The 26148-nt window shown below is 43.9% G+C and overlaps 1 protein-coding gene across 1 annotated transcript in view; it reads left to right on the top strand.

Moving 5' to 3' along the window:
- EIF4E3 (eukaryotic translation initiation factor 4E family member 3) overlaps positions 1-26148 on the top strand; it is a 306432-nt gene that overhangs the window by 179974 nt on the left and 100310 nt on the right. Inside the window, exon 7 of the transcript XR_007514459.1 lies at positions 25184-25328. The gene's annotated coding sequence lies outside the window, so the exon portion shown is untranslated. The remainder of the gene's footprint in view (positions 1-25183; positions 25329-26148) is intronic.

The following is a 26148-nucleotide window of genomic DNA, read 5'->3' as shown; positions in this document are numbered from 1 at the left end:
GGTTGAACTACATGTGTTACTGTTTGGTTTTTAGGCTTGTCTAATCTTTGGCTGAAGGGTGAACTTCAGTAGTGACTTCGGTACTGAGTTAAAAAGGTGTCTGGGGTATGATTCAATTTTTGAGGAACCACCAAACTGTTTTTCACAGCGGCTGCACCATTTTACATTCCCACCAGCAACGCAGGAGGGTCCCAATTTCTCCATACCTTTGTCAACACTTGTTATTTTCTGTTTGATTTTTAATAATAGCCATCCTAGTTTGTGTGAGGTGGTATCTCACTGCGGTTTTGATTTTGAGCATTTATCATGTGTTTGTTGGCCATTGGTATATCTTCTTTGAAGAAAAGTCTATTCAAATCCATTCCTTATTTTTAAATTGAGTTGTCTTTTTGCTGTTGTGTGTTGTTCTTGTTAGGTACCATCGAGTTGGTTCCAACTCATAGTAACCCTATGTACAACAGAACGAAACACTGCCCTGACCTGTGCCACCTTCACAATCATTGTTATGCTTGAGTCCCCTGTTGCAACCACTGTGTCACTCCAACTCATTGAGGGTCTTCCACTTTTTCACTGACCCTCTACTTTACCAGGCATGATGTCCTCCAGGGACTGATCCCTCCTGATTACATGTCCAAAGTATGAGAGATGAAGTCTCACCATCTTCGCCTCTGAGGAGCATTCTGGCTGTAGTTCTTCCAAGACAGATAAGTTCATTCTTTTGGCAGTCCATGGTATATTTCATACTCTTTGCCAACACTATAATTCAAAGGCATCAATTCTTCTTCAGTCTTCCTTATTCATTGTCCAGCTTTCGCATAATATGAGGTGATCGGAAAGACCATGTCTTGGGTCAAGTGTACCTTAGTCCTTAAAATGACATCTTTGCTTTTTAACACTTTAAAGAGGTGTTTTGCAGCAGATTTGCCCAATGCAATGCATCATTTGATTTCTTGACTGCTCCTTCCATAGGTGTTGATTGTGGACCAAGTAAATTGAATTGTAGGAGTTCTTTATATTTTCTGGTTATTAAACCCTTATGAGAGATATGATTTGCAAATATTTTTGTCCACTCTGTAGGATGTCTTTTCAGTTTCGAGATAAGATCCTTTGATGTGCAAATGTTTTTAATTTTGATGAAGTCCAGTGAATCTCTTCTTTCTTTTGTTTCTTGTGCTTTTGATGCCATATCCAACAATTCATTGTCAAATGAAGATTTACCCTTATTTTACTTCTATGGTTTTAGCACTCATATTACAGGTCCCTGATTGATTTTGAGTTAAATTTTTTATATGGTGTGAGGTAGGGGTTTGATTTTTAAAACTGTTTTAATATGTTTGTGCCTGATCCTATTGTCAGAAATCCTAATTATGTTGGTTTGGTGCTGGGCCCCAAGGAATCTATATCTAAAAAAAAAAAAAAACTTTTTTCAGGTGGCTCTGGTGTCATTGCCTTCCCACCAGGCTTTATCTATTTATCATTGCATGGACACTTTCGAATAACACGTTAGTAACTCCAAGTCTTACCTATGCTTTTGTAATAGAATTTAAAATAATGTCATAGAAAATGCTCAGATGTAATTTTCAGTGAAAACAGCTGCATTTGAAATCATATAATAATACTGCTGATATAATTTATGTAGGTATTTACTATGTGTGAGACACAGTGCTGTGAGCTTTATGATCCTTGGATCAGTACACTGCACAAGGCAAGCATTATTATTCCCATTTTACAGATGATGAAACAGAGGCACAGAGAACATAAGTACCTTGTCACAGATCCCACAGTTAGTAAGTGGCAGAATAGGTCGTCCATTCCAGGTTTTTTGTCTACAGTGCACACAAATACACACATTAGAGAGAGGCCTGGATGGATATATGCTTAGGTGTTTACCTTGATTATTTATAGATGATGGGATTATGAGTGTTTACTACTTATTTTTATACTGTTTTCCAAATTTTTTCTTGCACATTCATTCATTTTAAAAAGTATTAAAAAACAAGTTATAATTATGCAGAGTACTGTGACTTTTATAAAATGAGTGATTGTGTTTACAATAGTCTGTTGTTAGGTGCTATTGAGTCTGTCCTGACTCATAGCAACCCTGTGTAGAAAAGAATGAAACATGGCCTGGTCTCGAACCATCTTCACAATTACTACTATGTTTGAGCCCACTGTTGCAGCCACTACATCAGTCCATCTTGTTGAGGGTCTTCCTCATTTTTGCTGACTCTCTACTTTACCAAGCATGATGTCATTCTCCAGGGGCATATCTAAAGTATTTGAGACAGTCTCACCATCCTTGCTTTTAAGGAGCATTCTGGCTGTACTTCTTCCAAGACAGACTTGTTTGTTCTTTAGGAAGTCCATGGTATATTCAATATTCTTTGCCAACATTATAATTCAAAGGTATCAGTTCTTCTTCAAACTTCCTTATTCATTGTCCAGTTTTCCATGCATATGAGGCAACTGAAAATATCATGGCTTAGGTCAGGCACACCTTAGTCCTCAAGGTGACATCTTTGCTTTGTAACACTTTAAAGAAGTCTTTTGCAACAGATTTGCCCAATGCAATGTGTCGTTTGATTTTTTGACTGCTGCTTCCATGGGAGTTGATTGCGGAGCCAAGTAAAATGAAATTCTTTACAACTTAAACGCTTTCTTCATTTATCATGATGTTACTTATTGTGAGAATTTTGGTTTTCTTTAAATTAAGGTGTAATCCATACTGAAAGCTGTAGTCTTTGATCTTCATCAGTAAGTACTTCAAGTCCTCTTCCCTTTCAGTAAGCAAGGTTGTGTCATCTGCATATCACAGGTTGTTAATAAGTCTTCTTCCAATCCTGATGCCGCATTCTTCTTCATATGGTCCAGCTTCTTGGATTATTTGCTCAGCATATAGATTGAATAAGTATGGTGATAGGATACAACTGTGACACATACCTTTTCTGATTTTAAAACACGTGATATCCCCTTGTTCTGTTTGAAAGACTGCCTCTGGTCTATGTTCAGGTTCTGCAAACAGAATTAAGTATTCTGGAATTCCCATTCTTCTCAATGTTACCCATAATTTGTTATAATTCAGTTGAATGCCATTATATACTCAATAAAACACAGGTAAACATCTTTCTGGTATTGTCTGATTTCAACCAAGATCCACCTGACATGAGCAATGATATCCCTCATTCTACATCCCTTTCTGAATTTGGCTTGAATTTCTGGCAGTTCTCTGTCGATATACTGCTACAACTGTTTTTGAATTATCTCCAGCAAAATTTTACTTGTGTGTGATATTAATGATATTTTTCAAAAATGTCCGCCTTCTATTGGATCAGCGTTCTTTGGAATGGGCACAAGTATGGATCACTTACAGTTGGTTGGCTAGGTAGCTGTCTTCACATTTCTTGGCATAGACAAGGGAGCACTTTTAGCCTCACATCCATTTGTTGAAATAGCTCAATTGGTATTCCACCAATTCCTGGAACCTTGTTTTTCGCCAGTGCCTTCAGTGCAGCTTCGACTTCTTCCTTCAATACCATTGGCTCTTGATCATATGCTACCTCCTGAGATGACTGAATGTTGACTATTCTTTTTGGTACAGCGACTGTGTATTCCTTCCGTCTTCTGTTGATGTTTCCTGCGACTTTCAGTATTTTGCCCATAGAATCCATCAATATGGCAACTCGAGGCTCGAATCTTTTCTTCAGTTCTTTCAGCTTCAGAAGTGCTGAGCATGTTCTTCCCTTTTGGTTTTCTAACTCCAGTTCTTTTTACATTTCATTACAATACTTTGTCTTCTCAATCTACCCTTTGAAATCTTCTGTTTAGTTCTACTTCATCATTTCTTCCATTCTCTTTAGTTACTCCAGGTTCAAGAGCAAGTTTCAGAGTCTGTTCTGACATCCATTTTGGTCTTTTCTTTCTTTCCTATCTTTTTAATGACCCTCTGCTTTCTTCATGTATGCTATCCTTGATGTCATCCCACAACACATCCCACCATTAGTGTTCATTGTTTCACATCTATTCTTGAGATGGTCTCTAAATTCAGGTGAGATAATCTCAAGGTCATATTTCTGCTCTCGTGGACCTGTTCTAATTTTCTTCAGCTTCAGCTTGAACATGTGTATGAGCAATTGATGATCTCTTCCTTAGTCAGCCCCTGGCTTTGTTTTGTTTGTTCTGACTGATGATATCAAGCTTCTCATCATCTCTTTCCATAGATGTAGTTGATTTGATTCCTGTGTATTCCAACCTGCAAGGTCCATTTGTATGACTGCTGTTTATGTTATTGAAAAAAGGTACTTACAATCAAGAAGTCATTGGTCTTGCAAAATTCTGTCATGAAATCTCTGGTGTTGTTTCTATCACCAAGGCCATATTTTTCAACTACTGATTCACCTTTGTTTCCAAGTTCAATTTCAGGCTGCAGAAGTTAGTAAAAATCTTCAGTTTTTCATCTTTGCCATTAGTGGTTAATGCATTAATTTGAATATTATTAGTCGTATAAACTGGTCTTCCTCGTAGGCATATGGATATTATCCTATCACCAACAGCGTTGTACTTCAGGATAGATCTTGAAATGTTCTTTTTGACAGTGAAAGTGACGCCATTTCTCTTCAATTTGTCATTTCCAGCATAGTAGACCATATATGATTGTCTCATTCAGCATGGCCAATATCAGTCCATTTTAGCTCACTAAATCCCTAGAAAACAAAAATCCTCACAACTGGACCAATGAACAATATCATGGTAAATGGAGAAAAGATTGAAGTTGTCAAGGATTTCATTTTACTTGGATCCACAATCAACAGCCATGGAAGCAGAAGTCAAGAAATCAAAAGATGCATTGCATTGGGTAAATCTGCTGCAAAGGACCTCTTTCAAGTGTTGAAGAACAAAGATGTCACCTTGAAGACTAAGGTGTGCCTGACCCAAGCCATGGTATTTTCAATCGCATCATACGCATGTGGAAGCTGGACAATGAATAAGGAAGACTGAAGAAGAATCGACGCCTTTGAATTGTGGTGTTGGCGAAGAATATCGAATATACCATGGACTGCCAAAAGAACGAACAAATCTGTCTTAGAAGAAGTACAACCAGATTGCTCCTTAGAAGCAAGGATGGTGACACTGTGTCTTACATACTTTGGACATGTTATCAGGAGGGATCAATCCCTGGAGAAGGACATCATGCTTGGCAGAGTACGGGGTCAGCAAAAAAGAGGAAGACCCTCAACGAGGTGGACTGACACAGTGGCTGCAACAATGAGCTCAAGCATAACAATGATTATAAGGATGGCTCAGGACCGGGCAGCATTTCGTTCTGTTGTGCACAGGGCCACTGTGAGTTGGAACCAACTCGATGGCACCTAACAACAACAACAACAACAAATGCCTAGGGTATCGATCTTTATGCATTTCATTTTTGATGACTTCCAATTTTCTTAGATTCATACTTTGTACATTCATGTTCTGCTTATTAATTGATGTTTGCAGCTGTTTCTTCTCATTTTGAGTCATGGCACATTAGCAAATAAAGGTCACAAAAACTTTATCCATGTCATTAAGGTTAACTTTATTTTGAGGAGGCAGCTCTTGTGAAGCTCCATTGAAACCTGTCCACCTTGGGAGACTCTGCTGATATTTGAAATACCAGTTGCATAGCTTCCAGCATCACAACAACATGCAAGCCACTACAGTATGACAAACTGACAGACGAGTTGTGGTACAATAGTCTGTCTCCTATTAGTTTGACCCTGCTTATGCCTGATTGAAAGCAATAAGAATTATATTTTATTATTCTTTTTTTGTGTGTGTGCTTTAAGAATTATATTTTAATTTTTCATGTTAGATACCAAAATGGAAACATTCAGCCCCTTAATATAACACTTAGTATTTGAGAATGGGCATTTTGCCTATTTGTAAGCTAATTTTCCCATATAAGGTTGTTCTGCAAGATATAATACGGAATTTTTAAGTAAACATACTAGGTGTTATAGATCCAAAAGAACATTGTCCTTTAAGGTTTCCCACCTTTGGGGAAACCTTAAACATATGTTTCAATGATGCTACCAGTGAAATATCTTTTTTTGAATTTCACGTTTGATTATTGCTTTTAAAGCTTCTTTCTGAACCAGACAAGGAAAACAGGCCTCACTATTTCAGAAAATCACCAGGAATTACCAGCTTGATTGTCCTCCACAGCAGGCTGTGTATTTGTTGGGTGATTTTCAAAAATCAAACACAGCCACATGGATAGAATTTACCATAAGAGGCGATGTTTTGATCAATGTCTTCATTTTCTCATGGGAATACCAAAAAGGGAGATCCAAGTGTGGTTTGATGAATGGGATCATTGTTAGAGTAAGTTCAGAGGGCAAGGTGACTACTGTGAAGTGTATTGTACTCATTTAGAAGCATAAATTCAGGTGTGTGTGCATGTTTTAATTTGCATCATTTTAGAGTTATGCATCATCATGTGTTTCAGTTCTGAATATGATATTTGCCTGGCTTTATTCCCTATGGCATACGTTTCCAATTTTCAATAACTTTGAAAGATCTCCTGTCTGCCTGTTCATAATTAAAAGGTCTTCGTGGTTTTGAGGTTTGGGTGAGGGTTTAAGTCTAAAAACTCAGTTGCCATCCAGTCAGCTCTGACTCATGGCAATTTCATGTGTGTCAGAGTAGAACCATGCTCTCCTCTGGTTGGTTTTTTGGCAGCGGATCACTAGGCCTTTCTTCCAAGGGTGGACTCCAGCTTCTAACCTTTTGGTTAGCAGATTATCACATTCAGTGTTTGTACCACTCAGGGACTCCTTATGTCTAAAAGGACATAAATAAATGCGTATGTTGAGTCAGGAGATCTGGAGATCACCAGAGACCAAAGCCTGTCTTTGCTATCTTTCAGGTTTGCCCTTTAGCTCTGACATGCAGGATTGGGAGCTGGTGGAGTCATAGGTGGGTGGTGACCTTGAAGAGGCTCCCCAGGCCCTCCCCAGGGAGACTGCTTTCTTGGGACTCCCTTCCAGGTCTCTTGGTGGCCTTCACAACCTCCTCCACAGCATGGCCACTCTCTTATCATTAGAGTCCCTGTAAAGGGAACCTTCTTTTCCATTTGAATCTCTCATTTCTGAGTTGGGTATCATTCTTATTTCATAGTGAGGGAAACAAACACTGAAAGAGATGTGTCTCCTGATGGCAGTGTGATCTTGTCACGTGACTTTTCCTTGTCACGTGACTTTTGTTCATTGAGTCACTGGAAGATTTAAGTGCCCATCTTATGCCACTGAGGAATTTGTAGTGAGCAAAACAGACAGGTCTCTGGCCTCATGGAGCTTATTTCTAGGGGAGGGAGACAGACCATCTATGTACAAATAACTGAAGAAACAAACCGGAATTGTAATATTAATTTTGAAGGAGGAAAAGAAGAGGAATGTACCTGGAAGAGATTAGGAGAAGTTTCTCTGAGGAGGTGACGTTTAAGGTGAGATCTGAAAGGTGAGCAAGATGTAGGCATCAAGGAGCTTTGGGAAAAACAGCAGGCCAGATCGAGGGAACAGCAAGGTAAAGACTCCGGCACCCCAGCACAGCATAGAAGACATAAAATATTTGTATCATAAATAAGGCAGTCCTAACAGATTATTTTGAGAGAATCTGAAAGCATGCTAGACAGGAAGAAATTCTGAACTCTATTTTATTTCATTATAAACTGAAGAAACCAACTTTATTATTGCCACAAAACCCAAAGCTGCTGTAATTAAAAAAAAAAAAAAAACCACGCATGTATTTTTTTAATGTATATTATTCAGTACTTAGCGTGAGATAAAACTGTGAGAAAAGCCCAGGTCTTCCTCTTTAAGATTCTCTTTGCCCTAGAAAAATCTGGCTTTATTGGATCCTGGAGCAGAGCATTTTTGAGAGCCTGTGTGTTTGCTCAGCTCACATCATTTCTTTTCCCCAGAAGGAATGTTTATAGGCAAGATGGAAACAAACAAACAACTCGATAATACGCTTCCAAACAATCAGAAACATGCGAACTTTCCGCCAGCACAAAGATGCATCAGGGCAAACAGCAGGCCAGCCAGGCCTGAGTCTTTTGGAGCACAGATACTGCTGTTTAGCCTCAGGATGACAGCGTAAATTACAGTGACCATTATCATCTCTTCTCCAGAATTCTAACTTCTGAATTCCGACCCCCTCCCCAAAAAAACACACCGTTTGTTTCCCTCCAGTGAACGATTCACGCTGGCCCAGCATCTGCTGGAACAACCAAAGAAGATTTGGTTGGGCGTCTTCTACCTTCTGCTACTCTGTATTTTAAGACAAGCATCCAGCAGAGGCTCTTTTCTGTTGCCTGGAGGAAATGCTGGTTTTGTTGTGCCAATCGGAGGCTGGTAGGGATGCCGGAATCATAATCTTCATCCAGCCATTTCTCTCTGGGGCCAGAGCTCTTTTCAATGCAACGCCACAGCTCACTTGCCATCAAAAGAGGTGCTCGCGGTCTCTCTCTCTCTTTCTCCCTGCTCCTTCGTAAGAACAATGTTTTAGAATTATTCTGTGTTCTGAATCCTTCTGCGACCCATGTCCTTCCTCTAGCTAAGCTTAGAGCACAGGTGTGTTTTGAGAGTGACCAGATTTTGAAGGGCCCGGATGGCGCAAGCGGTTTGCGAACCGCCGCCAACCCAAAGGTTGGTGGTTCGAACCCACCCAGCTGCTCTGTGGAAGGAAAGGCCTGGTGATTTGCTTCTGTCAAGATTATAGGCAAGAAAACCCTATGGAGCAACTCCACCCTGTAACACTTGGGGCTGCCATGAGTCAGGGGCCGACTCAACAGCAGCTAATGACAATGTCAACAGAGTGGCCTGATTTTTCCACTATGGGTAAATTAACCTTCAGGCTTGTTTGTGGTTGGTTCTTACACCATTATTATTCATTTATTTCTTCATTCTTATTCTCTGCCTCAAAATCTACAGAAGTTTTATTTGGTATTTTCTTACTGTTTAACTGATAACTCTTAACAAAATACATCCTCTTTGTTGACCTGGTCAGTTTACGTTGGTGGCTACCACTTCTGGTTTCTTCTTAAAAAAAAAAAAAATTGTTCAATTAAAAAATTATACATAATTCACCAAGAAACTTACTAGAATGTAAGTTCCATGATGGCCAGGATTTCTTCTGTCCTTTGTTTGCTACTGTTCCCTAATGGGCAGAGTAGTACCTGGTACACGGTAGCATGCAGTGAATATTTAAATGAATGAGTGAATGAAATTGACTTGCTTGTGTGAGGGGCACCAGCAGAAGCGCACTTCTACTTTTCATAAGAAAGTTCTTCCAAAGTCACACTGAATCTTTGAAATCATGTTAAAGCTAAAACAACGAAAATGACAAGGGTTGCAAAAGCCTTGGAAACAAACAACTTATTTTTGCTCAGATTGGTTTATCAGTGTAGTACTCATTCACACATTCTCATAACTGATCAATAAAATCACCACGATGATGACAAGCTAAGCTACATTAGTGGTTCAGGAGTCCTGGAGTAGTAAGAAGGTGGCATTAGTGAGGGGAGCTGACCCTCCACATGGTAACTGTCCAGTCAGTTTCGTTGCCTCTGTACCTGAGATGCAAATGCCCTGGGGTCCTCCAGAGAAAGGGGAGTGTGAGTTAGAACATCCAGATGAGGTTTTTGACTACTTTAAAGCCCAGCGTCATCCTGAGATGCCACATCCTAAAGTTCTGACTCTATTCATCACTACTTCCTTCATTGTGTTTTGTTTGCAGGCTTAGAGTTAGGAGGGTAATAATACATCTGACGTTTACGGAGTCCTGCCCTCCGGTAAAGTTTGCTTAATCATGATGGGATAAGCTTTGCTGGCAAGAGCTTTGTTAGAATAGAAAATGCGTTGGTGGCAACTGGTTTGGAACCTCAGGGCTTTGCTCAGGTTACAAACAGCCTTATCTTAGGCCACTTTGTTGTGAAAAGGAAATGGTTTGGTTACTTAGTTACCAGTAGAAATGAGACTGATTTCTGTTCTTCCTTCTAGAGGAGGTTATCAGATTAATACCTGTAGCAGGGAGAGGGATATTGGTGGCCCAGAGAGAGAGCTGCCTGCCCGGGAGGCATTTATTCTCATCTGGGATGATTTTACTCCCCAGAGGACATGTGGAGACATTTTTGGGTGCCACAACTGGGGTGGGGTGCTACTGTCATCTAGTGGGTAGAAACCAGGGATGCTGTTAAACATCCTGTAACGCACAGCACAACCCCCACCCAACAAAGAACCACCTGGCCCAAAACATCAGTCATGCCAAGTTGGGAAACCCTGATCTAGAGGGACCCTGCCCAGCTTCGTGAGGGTGTCCCTGCCTGGGAAGGCATTTCTTCTGTTGCTATTTTCCAGTTCTGACTTTAAAAAAATCCCCATCTTATTCTTGCCCCAACAGTTAGCAAAGGCGAGGGAGGCAGAGCTGGTTTCAGAAGTGGACAGGGTCGGTAGCCTAAGAAGAAGGGTTTGGAAGGGAATGAGACAATCCCAGCTTAAAAACATTCCTCCACATCTGAGCTCTAAGGCCTTAAATTCTTCCAAATGTGAAGAAGGCCTTCTGAAGTCAGGGCTCCTGGGTTTTGAATCAAGCTCTGTACTTCTGAACAAGCTAACGTATATTCGTTGAGCACTTACTCTGTGCCAAGCCCTAGGCATTCTCTCATTTGGTCCTTCTAGCAACCCTGTAAGATATGTACAATTATTACTGCCACTTTACTGGGGAGAAAGGAAGGCTTGGAAAGGTTCTGTAACTTGCCCAAGGTGACACGTTGGTAAACGGTGGTGCTAGGATTTTTTATGCCCAAGGCTCTGCCAGCAACCAGGACATTACCATATCTAGCTATGAGGCATTGCAGCTAACCTTTCTGTGACTCTTTCTCCACCTGTGGAAAATGAGGAGGTTAAAACCATGACCTCTAGGAACGTTTAACAAGGATAAGATGTACTGATTTGTTCCTTTAAGTCTTGCCCTCTTTAAGGAAAAAAAAAAAAAACAGTTGGTGTGACATCAGTTCCTACTCATGGTGACCCCACATGTATCAGAGTAGAACTGTGCTCTACAGAATTTTCAAAGGCTGAATTTTTAAACGTAGATCACCAAGCATTTCTTCCAAAGCACCTCTGGGTGGACTTAAACCTCCAACCTTTCCATTTGTACCACCCAAGGATTTCGTTCCTTCTAAAGGCTCCTTTTTAAAATGGTGAGACTCAGAAGAGTCTACAATTGGAAATTCCCATGGGATGATTCCAAAGCCTCAGTCTATCTCGTAACCAGTTGGTAAGTATCTTAGCCACCTAGTGCTGCTATAACAGGAATACCACAAGTGGATGGGATTAACAAAGAAAAATTGATTCACTCACAGTCTAGGAGGCTAGAAGTACAAATTCAGGGCATGAGCTCCAGGGGAAGGCTTTCTCTTTCTGTCAGCGTTCTCATCAATCTTCCCCTGGACTAAGAGCTTCTCAGCGCAGGGACCCCAGATCCAAAGGCTGTGTTATGCTCCTGGCTCTTGTTCCTTGGTGGTATGAGGTCCTCCTGTCTCTCTGCTCCATTCTCTTTTATATCTCAAAAGAGATTAGCTCGAAACACAATCTAATCTTGTAGATGGAGCCCTGCCTCATTAACATAACTGCTTCTAATCCTGCCTCATTAGCATCATAGAGGTAGGATCCACAACACACAGGAAAATCACATCAGATGACAAAATGGTAGACAGTCACACAATCTAGCCAAGTTGACACAAATTTTTGTTTTTTTTAATTGTACTTTAGATGAAGCTTTACAGAATAAACTAGTTTCTCATCAAACAGTTAGTACACACGTTGTTCTATGCCATTGGTTAACAACCCCACGACATGTCAACACTCTCCCTTCTCAACCCTGGGTTCCCTATTACCAGCTTTCCTGTTCCCTCCTGCCTTCCAGTCCCTGCCCCAGGGCTGGTGTGCCCCTTTAGTCTTGTTTTGTTCCATAGGCCTGTTCAATCTTCGGCTGAAGGGTGAACCTCAGGAGTGTCGTCATTACTGAGCTGAAAGGGTGTCCGGGGCCCATATTCTCAGGGTTTCTCCGGTCTCTGTCAGGTTAGCAAGTCTGGTCTTTCTTCCTGAGTTAAAATTTTGTTCTACATTTTTCTCCAGCTCTGTCTGGGAGCCTCTATTGTGATCCCTGTCAGAGCAGTCAGTGGGTAGCCAGGCACCATCTAGTTGTGCTGGACTCAGTCTGATGGAAGCTGTGGTAGATGTGCTCCATTAGTCCTTTGGACTAATCTTTTCCTTGTATCTTTAGTTTTCTTCATTCTCCCTTGCTCTCGAAGGGGTGAGGCCAATGGAGTATCTTAGATGGCTGCTCACAAGCTTTTAAGACCCCAGATGCTACTCACCAAAGTAGAATGTAGAACCTTTTCTTTATAGACTATGTTATGGCAATTGAGCTAGATGTTCCCCAAGACCATGGTCCCCACAGCCCTCAGTCCAGCAATTCAGTCCCTCAGGGAGTTTGGATGTAAGTTGACACAAAGTTTGGGGGGACACAATTCAATCCATGACAGTAAGCTTCTAAAAATGCTCATTTCCATGGTCCCTCACCAAAACACTGATTGAGCAGGTAAGAAGTGGGTTCCTGGGATTCTCACATTAATGACCCCCTCCAGATGATTCTGATGCAAGGGCTTTGAAGGTCACACTATTCCCCCCGCTTCTGGGAAATTAGCTTAATTGATGGGTTTTCTTTGAGGAAAGGATGCTGGCCACTGTGGAAAGACAGGGTGTTTGAGGAGAATAAAGGCCCCTAGATCTGTCACGCTAGCAGAGGGGAATGTTTACTCCTGTCTTCAAATTCACTGCAGGTCAGGGGTTCCCAAACTTTGCTTCATGTTAGAATCTTCTGGTAAGCTTCTAAAACTCCCAGTGCTCAGGTCATACTGCAGACCAGGTAAATCACAATGTCTGGGACTGGGAACTGGCATCACATATTTTAAAGAAGTCCAGATGCTTGTGATGTGCAGCAAAGCTCAGGAACCCCTACCCTATGTGTTGCAGGTTCCAGGCCTATGTCTGGTGCTGAATTTCACTGTTGGGCCCTTCTATGGTTCCAGTCCCATGTGCTGGAATCTCATCTTGCAGGACCCATCTGAAATCCACTCTTGTCTGTAGTCTTTCCAGATGCTGCCTGTCCAAGGTGGTTAGTCACTCCCCTGCTCTTTATGCTTCTTTCAAGGTGTTCACCTTAGTTCACCTTGGATGTACTACTACATGTCCTCCACCAGCTAGAATGCAAGTTCCTTGAGGGCAGAGACTCTAATATAGGTGGCTTTGGACTCATTTGAGCAGAAAGTGTAGGCAAGGATGGAAACAGAAAAAATAAAAAATAAAGACAAACTTCACTATTTCATGCCTTTCTTCATAGCAGACCAGATGGATAGTATAGGTCAACCTGGCACTGGACTCTCCTTGAATAGCCCAGTAAAACTTTTAACCTCACTCTACTGGGGAGGTGTAAAGAATCGTTCTGAAAAAACAATACCTTCTAAACAATGTCATTTGACTATGGTATTTTGAAATGTGGGTTTTTGCTGACTAGTGATTCAGGATGTAGGAAGGCAGGAACAGTTCAGAACCCCAATAAGCCTTCTTCACCAGGATGTTTGGGGGAAATTTATTAATGCTTGTGAAGGAATTTAAGAATAAAGAGGACTTTCCAAATTTCTCTTCTCTTTTGGTTGTTTTCACTCCACTTGCTTAAGAAATGTACCCTGTTACCCTGAGCTGACGCAGTTTCCTCAAAGACAAGAGTCATAAATGGGCAGCCTGTGGCTTGATATACTTTCTAGTTCTGTTTTGATTGGCCTACCTAGACTTTTACAACTGAGGAATATTTAAATAAAAATCTGAATTTCTTCCCTCTCTTGAAAATTGAAAAACTCTTCCTACCCTGGACTTTCTTGATGACAGCAATCAACATCTGCCCCCCAAAAGGTCCAGGCTAGTGTGCTTGAAATTGCCACAGGCCCCACCTCTCCCTACTGTATTCCACAAGCTTCAATCATTTAAATTACCTGACAGAGTTCTCTCGGCCAGTGGGAGCAGCATCACCTGAATGACTTGTTAAAACAGAGATTGCTGGGTCCCACCCCCAGCAGTCCTCTGTAAGGAAGACCTATCACATCTACTCCATTTATTATTTTTTTTCTGTAGTTTTCTAGCTATATCTGTATATCATATGGACTCATATTAATTTATTTCATTATTTGGGTTATAATCTAATACTATCATTTTCTTGCTTGAGATATTTCTACTTTGGGCATTGGGAGCTCTTTCAGGTTAGCTCCTGTGCCTTTTTGATATGCTTCCCCCCCCCCCTTTTTTTAACCACTTCCTTACTTTCTGGCACTATAAGATGCTCCAGTCTTATATTTTTCCTGCCCACTTTGAAATCAGTTACTTCCCCAAGGAGCCCTGATTTCTTTTATTGGGGAATGTTATTTAGAAACCAAGATCTGGGTGCTCATTACTACTGAGATTTAGTTGCTTCTAGTATTGAGATTTTGGGAAACCTTGGTGGTGTAATGATTAAGAGCTTGGCTGCTAATCAAAAGGTCAGTAGTTCAACCCATCAGCTACTCCTTGGAAACCCTATGGGGCAGTTCTACTCTGTCCTAAAGGGTTGCTATGAGTTGGAATGGGCTTGATGGCAATAGGTTTGGTTTTAGTCCCTCTTAAAAAAGGAGCCCTGGTGGCGCAGTGGTTAAAACAATTGACTGCTAACTGAAACATCAGCTGTTGGAAACGCTAGCGGCTCCGCTGGAGAAAGATGTGGCTGTCTGTTTCTGTAGAGATTCACAGACTTGGAAACCCTGTGGGGTGACTATAAATCAGAATTGACTCAATGGCAGTGGATTTGGGTTTGGGTAGTCCCTCTTAATGGATCAGCCTAACCAAACCTGTTGCCATCGAGTCAACTCTGACTCAAAGTGACCCTATAGGGCAGAGCAGAACTACCCCATAGGGTTTCCAAGGAGCAGCTGTTAGATTCAAATTGCCGACATTTTGGTTGGCAGCCATAGCTCTTGACCACTACGCCACCAGGGATCCTTTTAATGGACAGAGCTAGGAAGCATATGTATTGAGTTAGTATACAAAAAGAAAAAAAAACAAAAACAAAAAAACACCCATTGCCATGGCGTTAATTTTGACTCATAGCAACCCTACAGGACAGAGTAGAAGTGTCCCATAGGGTTTCCAAGGAGCCGCTGATGGATTTCAACTGCCGACCTTTTGGTTAGCAGCAGAGCTCTTAACCACTTCAGCCCAGGGCTATGAGTTAGTATACATTCACGTATTTCCTAGCTCTGTCCACTGACAGCTGTTAAATCTTAATAGTAATGAGCACCCAGATCTTGGTTTCCAAATACCAGTGAGCCCTGGTGGCACAATGGTTAAGCAACTGGCTGCTAACCAAAAGGTCAGCAGTTTGAACCCACCAGTGGCTCCATGGGAGAAAAGACCTGGTGATCTGCTCCCATAAAGATTACAGCCTAGGAAACCCTGTGTGGCAGTTGTACTGTGTCCTATAGGGTCACTATGCATCAGAATCAAGTTGATAGCACACAACACTAAGAACAATACTAACTTGTAAATACACAAACATATATTTTTGTATCTATTTGAGAATATATGTATTTAAAAACTGGCCATATGGATACCTTTGACTCCAATCCAGAGTGTGTGACAGATTTTCAATCTTTGTATAGCTTTTTGATTTTAACAATAGCTCAAGGGCAGCATTGGGGGAAAAAAAAGAAAGGTTCATTTAATAGATGTTACAACTTTTTAAAGATTCCATGCTTATGCTAAGATGTTTTCATCTATGAAAGTATTGCATATCACCATGTTTAGTGTGCCTCACCACCACTATCGTTGGCTGCTTTCAACTCTGACTCATGGTAACCCCATGTGTGTCACAGTAAAATGTGCTCTATAGGGTTTTCCGGAAACCCTGGTGGTGTAGTGGTTAAGTGCTACAGCTGCTAACCAAAGGGTTGGCAGTTTGAATCCACCAGGCAGTCCTTGGAAACTCTATGGGGCACTTCTACTCTGTCCTATAAGGTTACTATGAGTCAGGATCGACTCGACGGCACTGGGCTTGGTTTTTGGCTATAGGGTTTTCAATGGCTGATTTTTCAGAAGTAGATTGCCAGGCCTTTCTTCCAAGGGCCCTCTGGGGGTGCTAGAACAACCAACCTTTCGGTTACCAACCAAGCGTGTTAACCATTTGCACCACCCAGGGACTCCTAGTATGCCTTAAAAAAAAAAAAAAAAAATTTCTTAGTACCTTCTAAAATCCTCTACAGTTTGCAGCATACAGCCTCACTCCTCCTGAAGGTGGGCTGACCTGCCTCATTTCTCTCTCACAATCACAGTTTGTCTCCAGCCCTACTGAACAATGCCTATTGTAATGCTGACCTGACATTTGTGGATTCTAAATATAAGCCAAGACACTTCTCAGAGATTAGAATCAGAACTTTGCTTTACATCTGAAATCTTATTTGGAATTCAGATACACAATTACTCACTCAGAGACTTAATTACATTGCCTTAGGGTAGTATTAAAACAATAGCTTTAATTATTTTTGGGGGAGGGGGTTACAAGCTTAACCTGTTGTCTTGTTAAGAAGGTGAACTAACTAGCTACAGTCTTTTTGAAAACTCCACAGCACCAAATTAACCATCAGCTGTGAGGTTTACCTGTGGTTGCTTCATGTTTATTCAGGAAGCAACAATACTTGGATGGGGTCCCCTTTCCCCTCATTATACTTAATGTAAATCTAGTGGTGCGGACATGCCTTTATGAACTGTGTAGAGAGCTGGGAAGAGAATTCAACCAGCATGGCTCATGGGCTGCTAGAGGCGTGGCCCCTCAGTGGTTTGGAAAACATTCTAGGTTTTAAACAGTAACATCTATAATTATGGAGGCGTCATCCCCTCCATAAAAAAGAAAACAAAACAAAGAAAGCAAATCCCTTCAACTAACAAGGTGTAGTCATAGCAAGTGTTCAGACTTCCCAAAACCTGTCTGGCATTTGTTTCTGGCCTGGTGGGGGAATGTCTTCCATCTTTCTCGAGCACTCATAAAACTATACAAAGGTAAACAATTGGAGGGCAATTAGCAGCCTCTTCCGGGTAACAGGAGAGGGAAGTTACCCTGCGATTAATATCAAGGAAATTAATCCTAGTTTACATAGGTGATTTAGTGGCTTAACTTTGCAAGTGGTTGAAAAACAATGAGCCAACAAAGTCTAAAGAAGATGCCAGTTTGGGGAATCAGGTGTGGCGGGCAGTTTACAAGGCTATGGCACTGGGTTTTTTGGACCATCAAGTAGTTTAATGCTATAAAGGTATTGAGATGAGGCCTGTTGTAGAAGGAGCTGTGGGTACTGCAGAACAAAACTTGAAGGTGCTTGTGACTCAGCTAGGAGGTCTTACTATGATACAGATTCTGATTCAGTATGCTTAGGCTGGAGTGTGAAAGTCTCCATTTTAACAGACCTTCTGGAAACCCTGGTGGTGTAGTGGTTAAGTGCTACGGCTGCTAACCAAGAGGTCAGCAGTTCGAATCCGCCAGGTGCTCCATGGAAACTCTATGGGTCAGTTCTACTCTGTCCTATATGAGTCGGAATCGACTCGACGGCACGGGGTTTGGAACAGACCTTTGGCTGGTGCCCATGCTGCAGGTCAGCACATGTCATTTTGAGTACCAAGGCTGTAGATTGTTCTAGTACCCATGTCAAATAGGGTACCAAGTCACCAACACGTTGCACTGTGAGTGCCTAAAGGTTAAAGTTGATTCTGACTCATGGTCACCTCATTTGTGTCAGAGTAAAACTTTCCACAGGGTTCCAGTGGTTGATTTTTTGGAAGTAGATCCCTGGGCCTTTCTTCTGAGGCACCTCTACCCAAAACCCAGTGCCATTGACTTAAAACACCAACTTTTGGTTAGCGACTGAGCGTGTTAACTGTTTGCACCGCTCAAGACCCCTTAAGGGTTATTGCTGTTGTTAGCGGGTGTGGGGTTGGCCCCTGACTCAGGGCGACCCCATGTGTTACACAGGAGAACTGTTCCATAGAGTTTCCTTGGCTGTAATCTTTACGGCAGCGGTCTGCAAGGCCTTTCTTCTGTGGAGCCACTGGGTGGGCTGGGACCAGCAACCTTTGGGTTAGCAGTTGATTGCAAACCGCTTGAGCCACTTCATTATAATTATACATTGTAGCTTATAGAGATTGCAATCCATTGGGACCCACAGGACAAAGCACACTCTTGTACAGTTACCAGCAACCTTTTTTTCACAAGGATCAATTTGGAAAGACATAAAGCTATCTTTGGGCCTTGTTTATTTATGTTATTGGAACTGTGTCCTTAGAAGAGCAGGAAATGCAGTCTCTGTAACTAAGGCCCCTTTCTTGGCTAAAACATCAGAACATGCAACATTGTCTCAGATTTTAGCCTCTTAACAAGATGCTGTGGGGAGAACACTTTTAAAGAGGTGTCTAGCTACTCAATTACCAAATGTGGTTTGAGAGTGCTGGTTAATATGGTATTCTTTAACATAAAGAGGTTTCCTGCAGATTCCATCCGTATCTGGACATATAGCAACATCAGAACATAAAGGATAGGTTCCTCTTGCCACTTACAGTGAACACACGATCTTCATCAGCCATTCTTATCTTCTTGGAAGGAAACTTAGGAATTTAAGCTTTCATTTAAAGATCAGTAGGCCCACTCTTACTTCTTCCTCCCTCTCTTCCCATTACTGCTTTTTTCTCCTTACCCTCTTCTCTGAGTTTTCAGGTACAGGATATCTGCCACGTCTGTGGGGAGAGGAGAAGGCGAGCCTATAGGTAGTTGGACTTGATCTTGACCCTCTGTGACTTCAGGTTCTCCACTGTCTGTAAAGAGATATGCAGGCTGGCTGTTTTTGAGACAGTGTTTGAGGACTGGTCACTCAACACTCTTGCGAAATAGAAACGAGAAATGGAAATAAACATAGGCTCCGTGTCCCTGTGTAGCACAACTGATTAGTGCTGGGCTACTCGCCAAAAGGTTGGCAGTTCAAACCCACCCAGAGGCTCCTCAGGAGACAGCCCTGGTGATCTGTTTCTGAAAAGTTACAGCCTTGAAAACCCTATAGAGCAATTCTCTGCACACACGGGTTTGCCACAAGTCAGAATAGACTGGATGGCAACTAAGGACGACCCAAGTCGGAAAACTATGGATTCTAATCCTTGTCCTGCCACTAACCCACTCTTGGACTTTAGACGGTAATTTAACCTCCCTAAGCCTCGCCTCAGCTTCCTCTTCTGTAAATTAAACTGATACACTTAATTGTGCCCGTGTCTCTCAAGGTATAGGGGTCTTGCCCCTGAGAGCATGGAATTAGATAACATTGAATTACATATTGAGAAATGTATCCTCTTTTCAATCACTTCCAGTCCTTCTGACTGTCCAGAAAAAGAATACAAAAATCCCCATTGATGATGATATCATCGGTGCCTCTCAGCACTTGCCACTCTCCCTTTGTAATAAAGGGAAATCAGTGACTTTGTTTTCAATTTATGAAGGGTGATACTGGTTTCCCATTTAAGGTAGTAATATAAAAGTAAATAAAAAGTAGGTTGATTTAAAGGACTAATGACTATAATCACTCTAATGAGTACAGCATATTATATATTCAGAGACTGTTATATAGATATGGCACAAATCAAGGAGGTGGTGGTACCAGCACTTTAAAAAAAATGGAATCCAGGGATTTAAAAAATTCTATTTAACTTTAAACTTACAATAGAATTTTGGTATCTTGTTAAGCAGTAAATGTCCATTCCACTTTCTGTTTCCCATAATGTGCATATATTCCTTGACACAGTATCTGGGGAAGGAAGTTCATGTTTGATGAACAGTTAATAGCACTATGAGACAGGCCACCAATGTCATCTAGTATCTTCGGGGACATTTTAACTGCAGTTAACTCTAGTTTGTTAATTGTGCATTTACAATGATTTTTTTTTTCCCCTGTTACTTAAAATATAACAAAATGAGGACCAGCACCTTTGGCTTGGTGTAATTAAAAATGAAATTATGTCAGGGACATCTGTTTAAAAAGGGATTTCTATTTGTTTTATCACCAAAAGGTGGCGTCCTACCCCCATGCCCTTTATTTAAAAATCCTTCCTGCTTTAATTTAACAAAAAGAAACCTCCAGTCGATTACTGATAAAGAAATTAAAATGTGCTCCCTGTGAATGTAATGTGACAGTGTTGAAAATGAACAATATGTTAAGCTGCGGTTAAGTTTCCCTCTAACGTAAACCAAACAGACATGGAATTCCTTAATAAAGTGGTACATTAGACAGTATCATAGACAAAACTGAGTACAGCAGATCATGGGACCTGCAACTGGGATTTCCTTTTGTTGGCAAAACTTGTTGCCAACCTGACTCTGCCGTCCACTTTCAAGTGAATATGGAATTTAAAGGCAGTTAAAATGCAGAATAAGGTCAGCAGCAGTCTCAAGATCTTTCCAGTTTGGCAATAATAATTTTTAAAAAACATACCGCTCAATCTGAAAAACAAGAGCCAAGCAAGAATTGCTCTTTCCAGACTATGAATAGATTTGTCACCTTTAAATAAATTGCAATTCCCCTGAGTTATAATTCTACAACTTAGTATATCATAAACACGTTATACCTGGCATAAATATTTTAGAAATCAAGGATGATTTTTTCCCCCAATAGACTGGCTACTTAGTAGATTTCCATTTAATTCCATGTGAGTGCAGCAGATGGAATTTCTAGTGATGTCAGAGCTGTTAGGAGTATTAACTGCCTTGACTTAAAGCTTCTAGATTAGGGCCTAGGTCATAGTGGTTACTCAATAAATATTAGTTGTTATTACTGACAGCTGCAGACTGTGAGCTCCTCAAGGGCAGGCATTGTATTTATTTTTGCATCCTCAGTGCCTACTATACGGCCTAGAACATTACAGGTGTGTCATTAATATCTTGAATCAAAGACACCATGAATCCTAGCCTCTCTAAGTAGCTAGGATGTTCTACGTGAACAAAAATGCATTGTATTTATCTAGATTCTAGTCTAAAAGATCCAACGGAGGTCTTGTCTGGATAGCATGCAACCCTGCAAAGCATGAGTTCTACTATGTTGGGGTTACTTAGAGTACTCTCTCTTCCTCTGGCTATACTCTGTAGCACCAGTGAATAGCTTTGTTATTTCTTACTTGTAAAGCAAATACAATTTAAACTGGTAGTCTCAGGCTATCATTGAAATTGAGGTTTAGATTTGTCTGGAAAATGAATGTTTAACAATATTTATGAAAAGGTGTTATCCAAAAGAATTTGTAATAACCTTTCTAGAATATTTTTTAATCTACACTCTGCTGAAGTCTCAAGACTAAAGGGACAGCGAGCTGCTCCCCTCCCCCCAAGGGGAAGTACTTTGTAGGAATCCACAGGAGTGGTTTTCAATATATTAACTTCATAAAGAACTGGCCTGGTACACCAGCCAGCCAGTAGCTGGAAATGCTGGCTTGGAGCTTGGCAGCATCTGGGGTGATGGGTTTAAAAGACTCATTTCCATTAACAATACAAACAGCAAAAAGTCAACAGAGGTCTAATCCACATTTTCGAGATATAAATCTGTTCATTCTCTATTTGTGTTCATAAAAGTCAAAGACATACTAAGGCCTTTTGTTTTATATATTTCAAAATATAGTTCATTCGAGCTCCTAACTTACTCCTTCAAATTTCTAAATTCAATCAAACTTCAAAATAACCAAAAGAAAAAAAATCTCACCTTTTCAAAAACCTGGCAAAGCTTTTTGCTTGTGACAGATCTCTGGTAGAGCAGGTAATTTGTGTTAAACAACTGATTGACATGCTAGCCCCCAGGCGTTTTCCTAAGAGGAACCATGGCAAGAACGCGGCCACTTTCCCCCAAACTGGACCCAAGGACACATTCCTGCAGTGACTGACCAGGAAGGGGGGAAACTTGTCTCACAGTACACTCCCTCCCGATTCCGAGATCCAGGGGACAAACCCCTTACTGGCGGGTTTCTGTTTCCTTGCAGACAGGGGTTTGTCCTTCTGTTGAACTTTCACCTCCCGAACTCGTCTCCTTTCATTGGACAAAGTGCAGGAAGAATGAGGAGAGACCGAGGGAGGATGGGAGAGGAGGAGAAAGGGGGCTGAAAACACACCCCACCTCCCGCTTCTTCAACTGTCACTGATGGCAAAACACTTTCACTTTTAACTGGAGGAAACTCACATCCTTGCCTGTGTTCTCCCCTTCCTTCTGTATTTTTAGCTCAGAATATAAGCAAATAGCCATCGCACTCTCATCTTCGTCCCTAGCTGTTAATGCTCTCTCTCTCGTTTTTCCCGTGTTTGAATGAGTCCCCCATTTCCCATCCTCTGAAGAATCCGCCCCCTCCCCATGATGCCCTTATTTTCCAGGTCTTTCCTGGCAGATCTCTCTTTTTTGCCAGGGACTGCTCTGGCGTTCCCTTCCTCTCTCTGGTCTGTGGGGCTCTATCTCCCTCTCCCCTTCCCCGTCCAGCCTGGACGCCCCTCATTCCCACCTCCCTGGTCACCCTTCCCCCAGCTTGTGCCTCTCGGTGTCCCCCACCCCCTCAACGCTTTGGCAATTGCGATTCCCCCCCTCCACCCGCAAGCCTTGTTGTTTACCCAGCAGGTGGATGTGACGTCAGGGACGCACAACAGCAAAAAATAACAACATCTCCCTCCGCGACGTGTTGGCCTCTCGCGCGCCTTATTTATTTATTTGTTCCGGGAGGCCCAGGGGAGGGGGGTGGGCGCAAACGGCCCAGCGGTCTGGGAAGCGGCATGCGCTCTGGGGGCACTGGGGTGGGGGGTGCCTTGGGAGCGCATGAGGCAGAGAGGGGGCCCTGGCAAGAGGCTGGGGGGCCAGTTGGGGAGCGCCCCCAGCCCAGCGCTGTCCGCGCCTCTGCCACTGCCGCCGCCGCCACTGGCGCTGGCTCGGCTCCGGGAAGCTAGTCCGGAGCGGAGGAATCTATTGTTATTTATTGTGTGGCGGTTGCACGCTGTACTCGCGGCGGCCCGGCCCTCGCCCGGGAGTGCGTGTGTGTGCGCGCGTGTGTGCGCGAGTGAGTGTGTGCGCGGGGGTGCGCGCGCGGGCGGGAGTGGGCGCGCGCGGGGAAAGGCCCGAAAACACCTTAGTTTGCACCGAGAGACCATTTGCAGCGGGTGAGTTTGTATTTTTCCATTTCTGCTCCACTTTTTCCCAAGCCGCCTCCTGCCTTGTTTCCGCCACTTTAAACAACAACAACAACCAGCACAAAAAAAAAAGAAAAAAAGAAAAAAACTACTTTCCACCTCTAGGCTCCACGTGCATCTCCCCCCACCCCTCCCCTCTCTCTCTCCCCCCCCTTGGGACCCAGGCCTTGGGTTGGGTGGGGGCTGCAGGCCTGAGTGCGGGTGGGTGGGGGCCCCCCAAGCAGCACCCCGCACCCCTGGGTCTATTTGCATAAGTCAAATAAGGGGGGTGGGGGTGGGGGTGGGGGGAGCCTGCAGCGGCCAGGAGGCGCGATCGTCTCCCACTCGGTCCTTCACGCCTCCCCCTGCACTCTCTGCGATCGCTGCGGGGAGCGAAATAAATAAGCCCAGGCCGCCTGTCGGAACTTTGGTGCTCAGCGTTGGCGTCGGGGTGCCAGCTGAGCACTGGGGCCCTAGGCCGGGATCGTGGCGGGCGGGGGGCGTGCGCCAGGCACCTCCTGAGCCCGAAGTTTGGACTTGGAGCAAACTTTTTCCCTTCACTCTCTCCGGGTGTGTGCCCCCTGGGTGTCCCTTGGGCTGCTCGGTGGGCCGGGGCAGACTGACTAAGGGTACCCGCATCAAGGGCCCCGCGCCTGGGGGCATCCCGGTGCAGCGCGCGCCTTACCCGAACCTGGCGGCGGGGGTGCTTCCCCGTCGCCCCTCAGAGCCCAGAAAACTAAGACACACACCCGTACACCCCCAGTCAGACAAGCATCCCCGCACGCATTCGTCCCGGCTGGCCCCAGCCTCCCGACTACGCGCCCGCGACACGTGGCTAACCCCGCGGGTGGGAGCGGGGCACCCTGCGGGGAGTCGCCGAGCCCCCATTCCCCTCCCCCCCCAAACGCATTTTGTTTTTACGCCCCTCTTAAGCTGGGGGCGCGGGAGCATCTCCCGAGCCCCGATCCGTCCAGCGACGCGCATGTCGCCGCGTCCTTCCAGCCCTGTCCCGGCGACTGAAGGCTCTCGGTCCCTCGCCAGCACGCCGCCTTCTTCCCGAGCTCCCGGCGCTCCATTCCTGTCTGGTGTAGGCGACTCCGCAGAGCCAGCGAGCCGGGGCGGCGTGCGCTTCGGTAGGGACCGCTGCAACGGCAGCACCGCTGGAGTCGTGGAGTTGCCAGTTACCGTGGGGTCGCGGTCATTAGCTGCCTCCGCCTCCCCTCTCCCCCGCCTCCTGCCCCCCTTCTCCCCAGACACCAATGCGCTCGGAAACTTTGTTTCCTTCTCCTTTTTGGCCCTCGGTAAGCCCCCCTCCCCACCTGTTGTGAGCTCCGCCTCGGTCCCCGGAGACTAGCGGTGACACACGCGGGCACCGGGGAGCTCCGCACCCAGAAACAAAGTCGCATGCCCCCCTCCCAAGTGTTCTCTTCGAAATCGCTGCCTGCTGCCCCCCCCGTTCTCGCTCAGCTCCCGCCCCCTGTGAGAATAAGGGCTAAATAAACAGTTGTAATTCCAAACCTTGCGCCTGTGATCGAATCTGTATCCCACCCCCTTATTCCCCTTCTCTCCCCCCCTTTTGTTGTTGCAACTTTGTAAGACAGATTGCCGAGAAGGTGCTGAGACTTTGGCTTAGGTCTCTTTCTCGGTCTCGGGATCCTCGCAGGGATTCCCAGAGTCGCATCCTCTCTTTCTACGCGCGCTCGTGGGTCCTCCGATCCCGCCGCCCTCCCTGTCTTCGCCCCCTCCCCCAGCCCCGCAGGACCACTCACTCGTCCCACCACCGTAAATTCCCCCCAACCTGCGTGGGGAAGACTTGCTGAGGGTCGCCCTGGTTTCTTGTCGACCGCAGAACCCGAAACTTTGTAAGAGGAACAGAGCGCACGGAGAGCGAGCGGGCGAGGGGCAGCGGCAGCGGTGTCGGGGACCATGGTGCTGCCGGCGCCTCCTGCGCGGGCGTGAAGACGGCGCTCCCATTCCCTCCCTGGACTCGGCGGGTAAGTCGAGGCGGCCAGCAGCCACGGACGCCAGGGGCAAGACGCGGGCGGGGTCGTGGGGGCAAGGGACACCGGAGAGCCCAGGGCTGCACCGCGGGGATCTCCGTGCCCAAAGCTCCAGCCTGGGCGGCTCGAGCGCAGCGATTAGGTGGCCGGAGCCGGTAATGTGACCATCTTCGAGCCGGTAGGTGCTTCCAAATACTGGACTTTCTCCTTTTTTTTTTTTTTCTTCCCTAAATTCGAAAATCTGGAGATCAAAGTTTAGCTTGGATTGTAAAGTACTCCGATAAAATATGGTGACATCCCTCGCCCCCCTTCTCATCTCACTCTCCCCTTATAACTATTAATTATTTCCAAGTCATTGTGTTCAAATACCCCTGCTGGGCTGATTACAAAGTGTATTGATTTAGTCTGGGCTCATCCTACGCGTTCCTCTTAATTCATTTTCCTTTTGCTCCACCAGAAAACCCGAAATGAAACTTCTTTCTTCCTCTTCCCTCCCTCCCCCACCCAAAGCCCGCATTTGTGAGGCTTGGGCAGAATAATGAAATTAATATAAATATTTCATTTAGTTGCTTTTGAGCTTCTTCAGTCCACTTCTGAGTGCTTGGGGTTGCTCTCATGTCCGGTCACAGGTATTTTCTAAGTTAGCGTTTCCTTTTTTGTTACTGTTCTTTAAACAAGAATATTGGAGGGATTTTCTGGATTCCTATTGAAACGAGCCTGCACTTAACCTTTAGTTCATATGCTTGAGCATTGAGGGTTGACACAATAGCTGAGCTGAGAAAACCTCAAGGATTTTTAAGGAATTTTTCTACTA

Source organism: Elephas maximus, chromosome 20, assembly GCF_024166365.1.
Source record: "Elephas maximus indicus isolate mEleMax1 chromosome 20, mEleMax1 primary haplotype, whole genome shotgun sequence".
In the NCBI taxonomy this organism is placed as follows: Eukaryota; Metazoa; Chordata; class Mammalia; order Proboscidea; family Elephantidae; genus Elephas; species Elephas maximus.
This window is presented reverse-complemented; position numbering and strand designations above follow the sequence as displayed.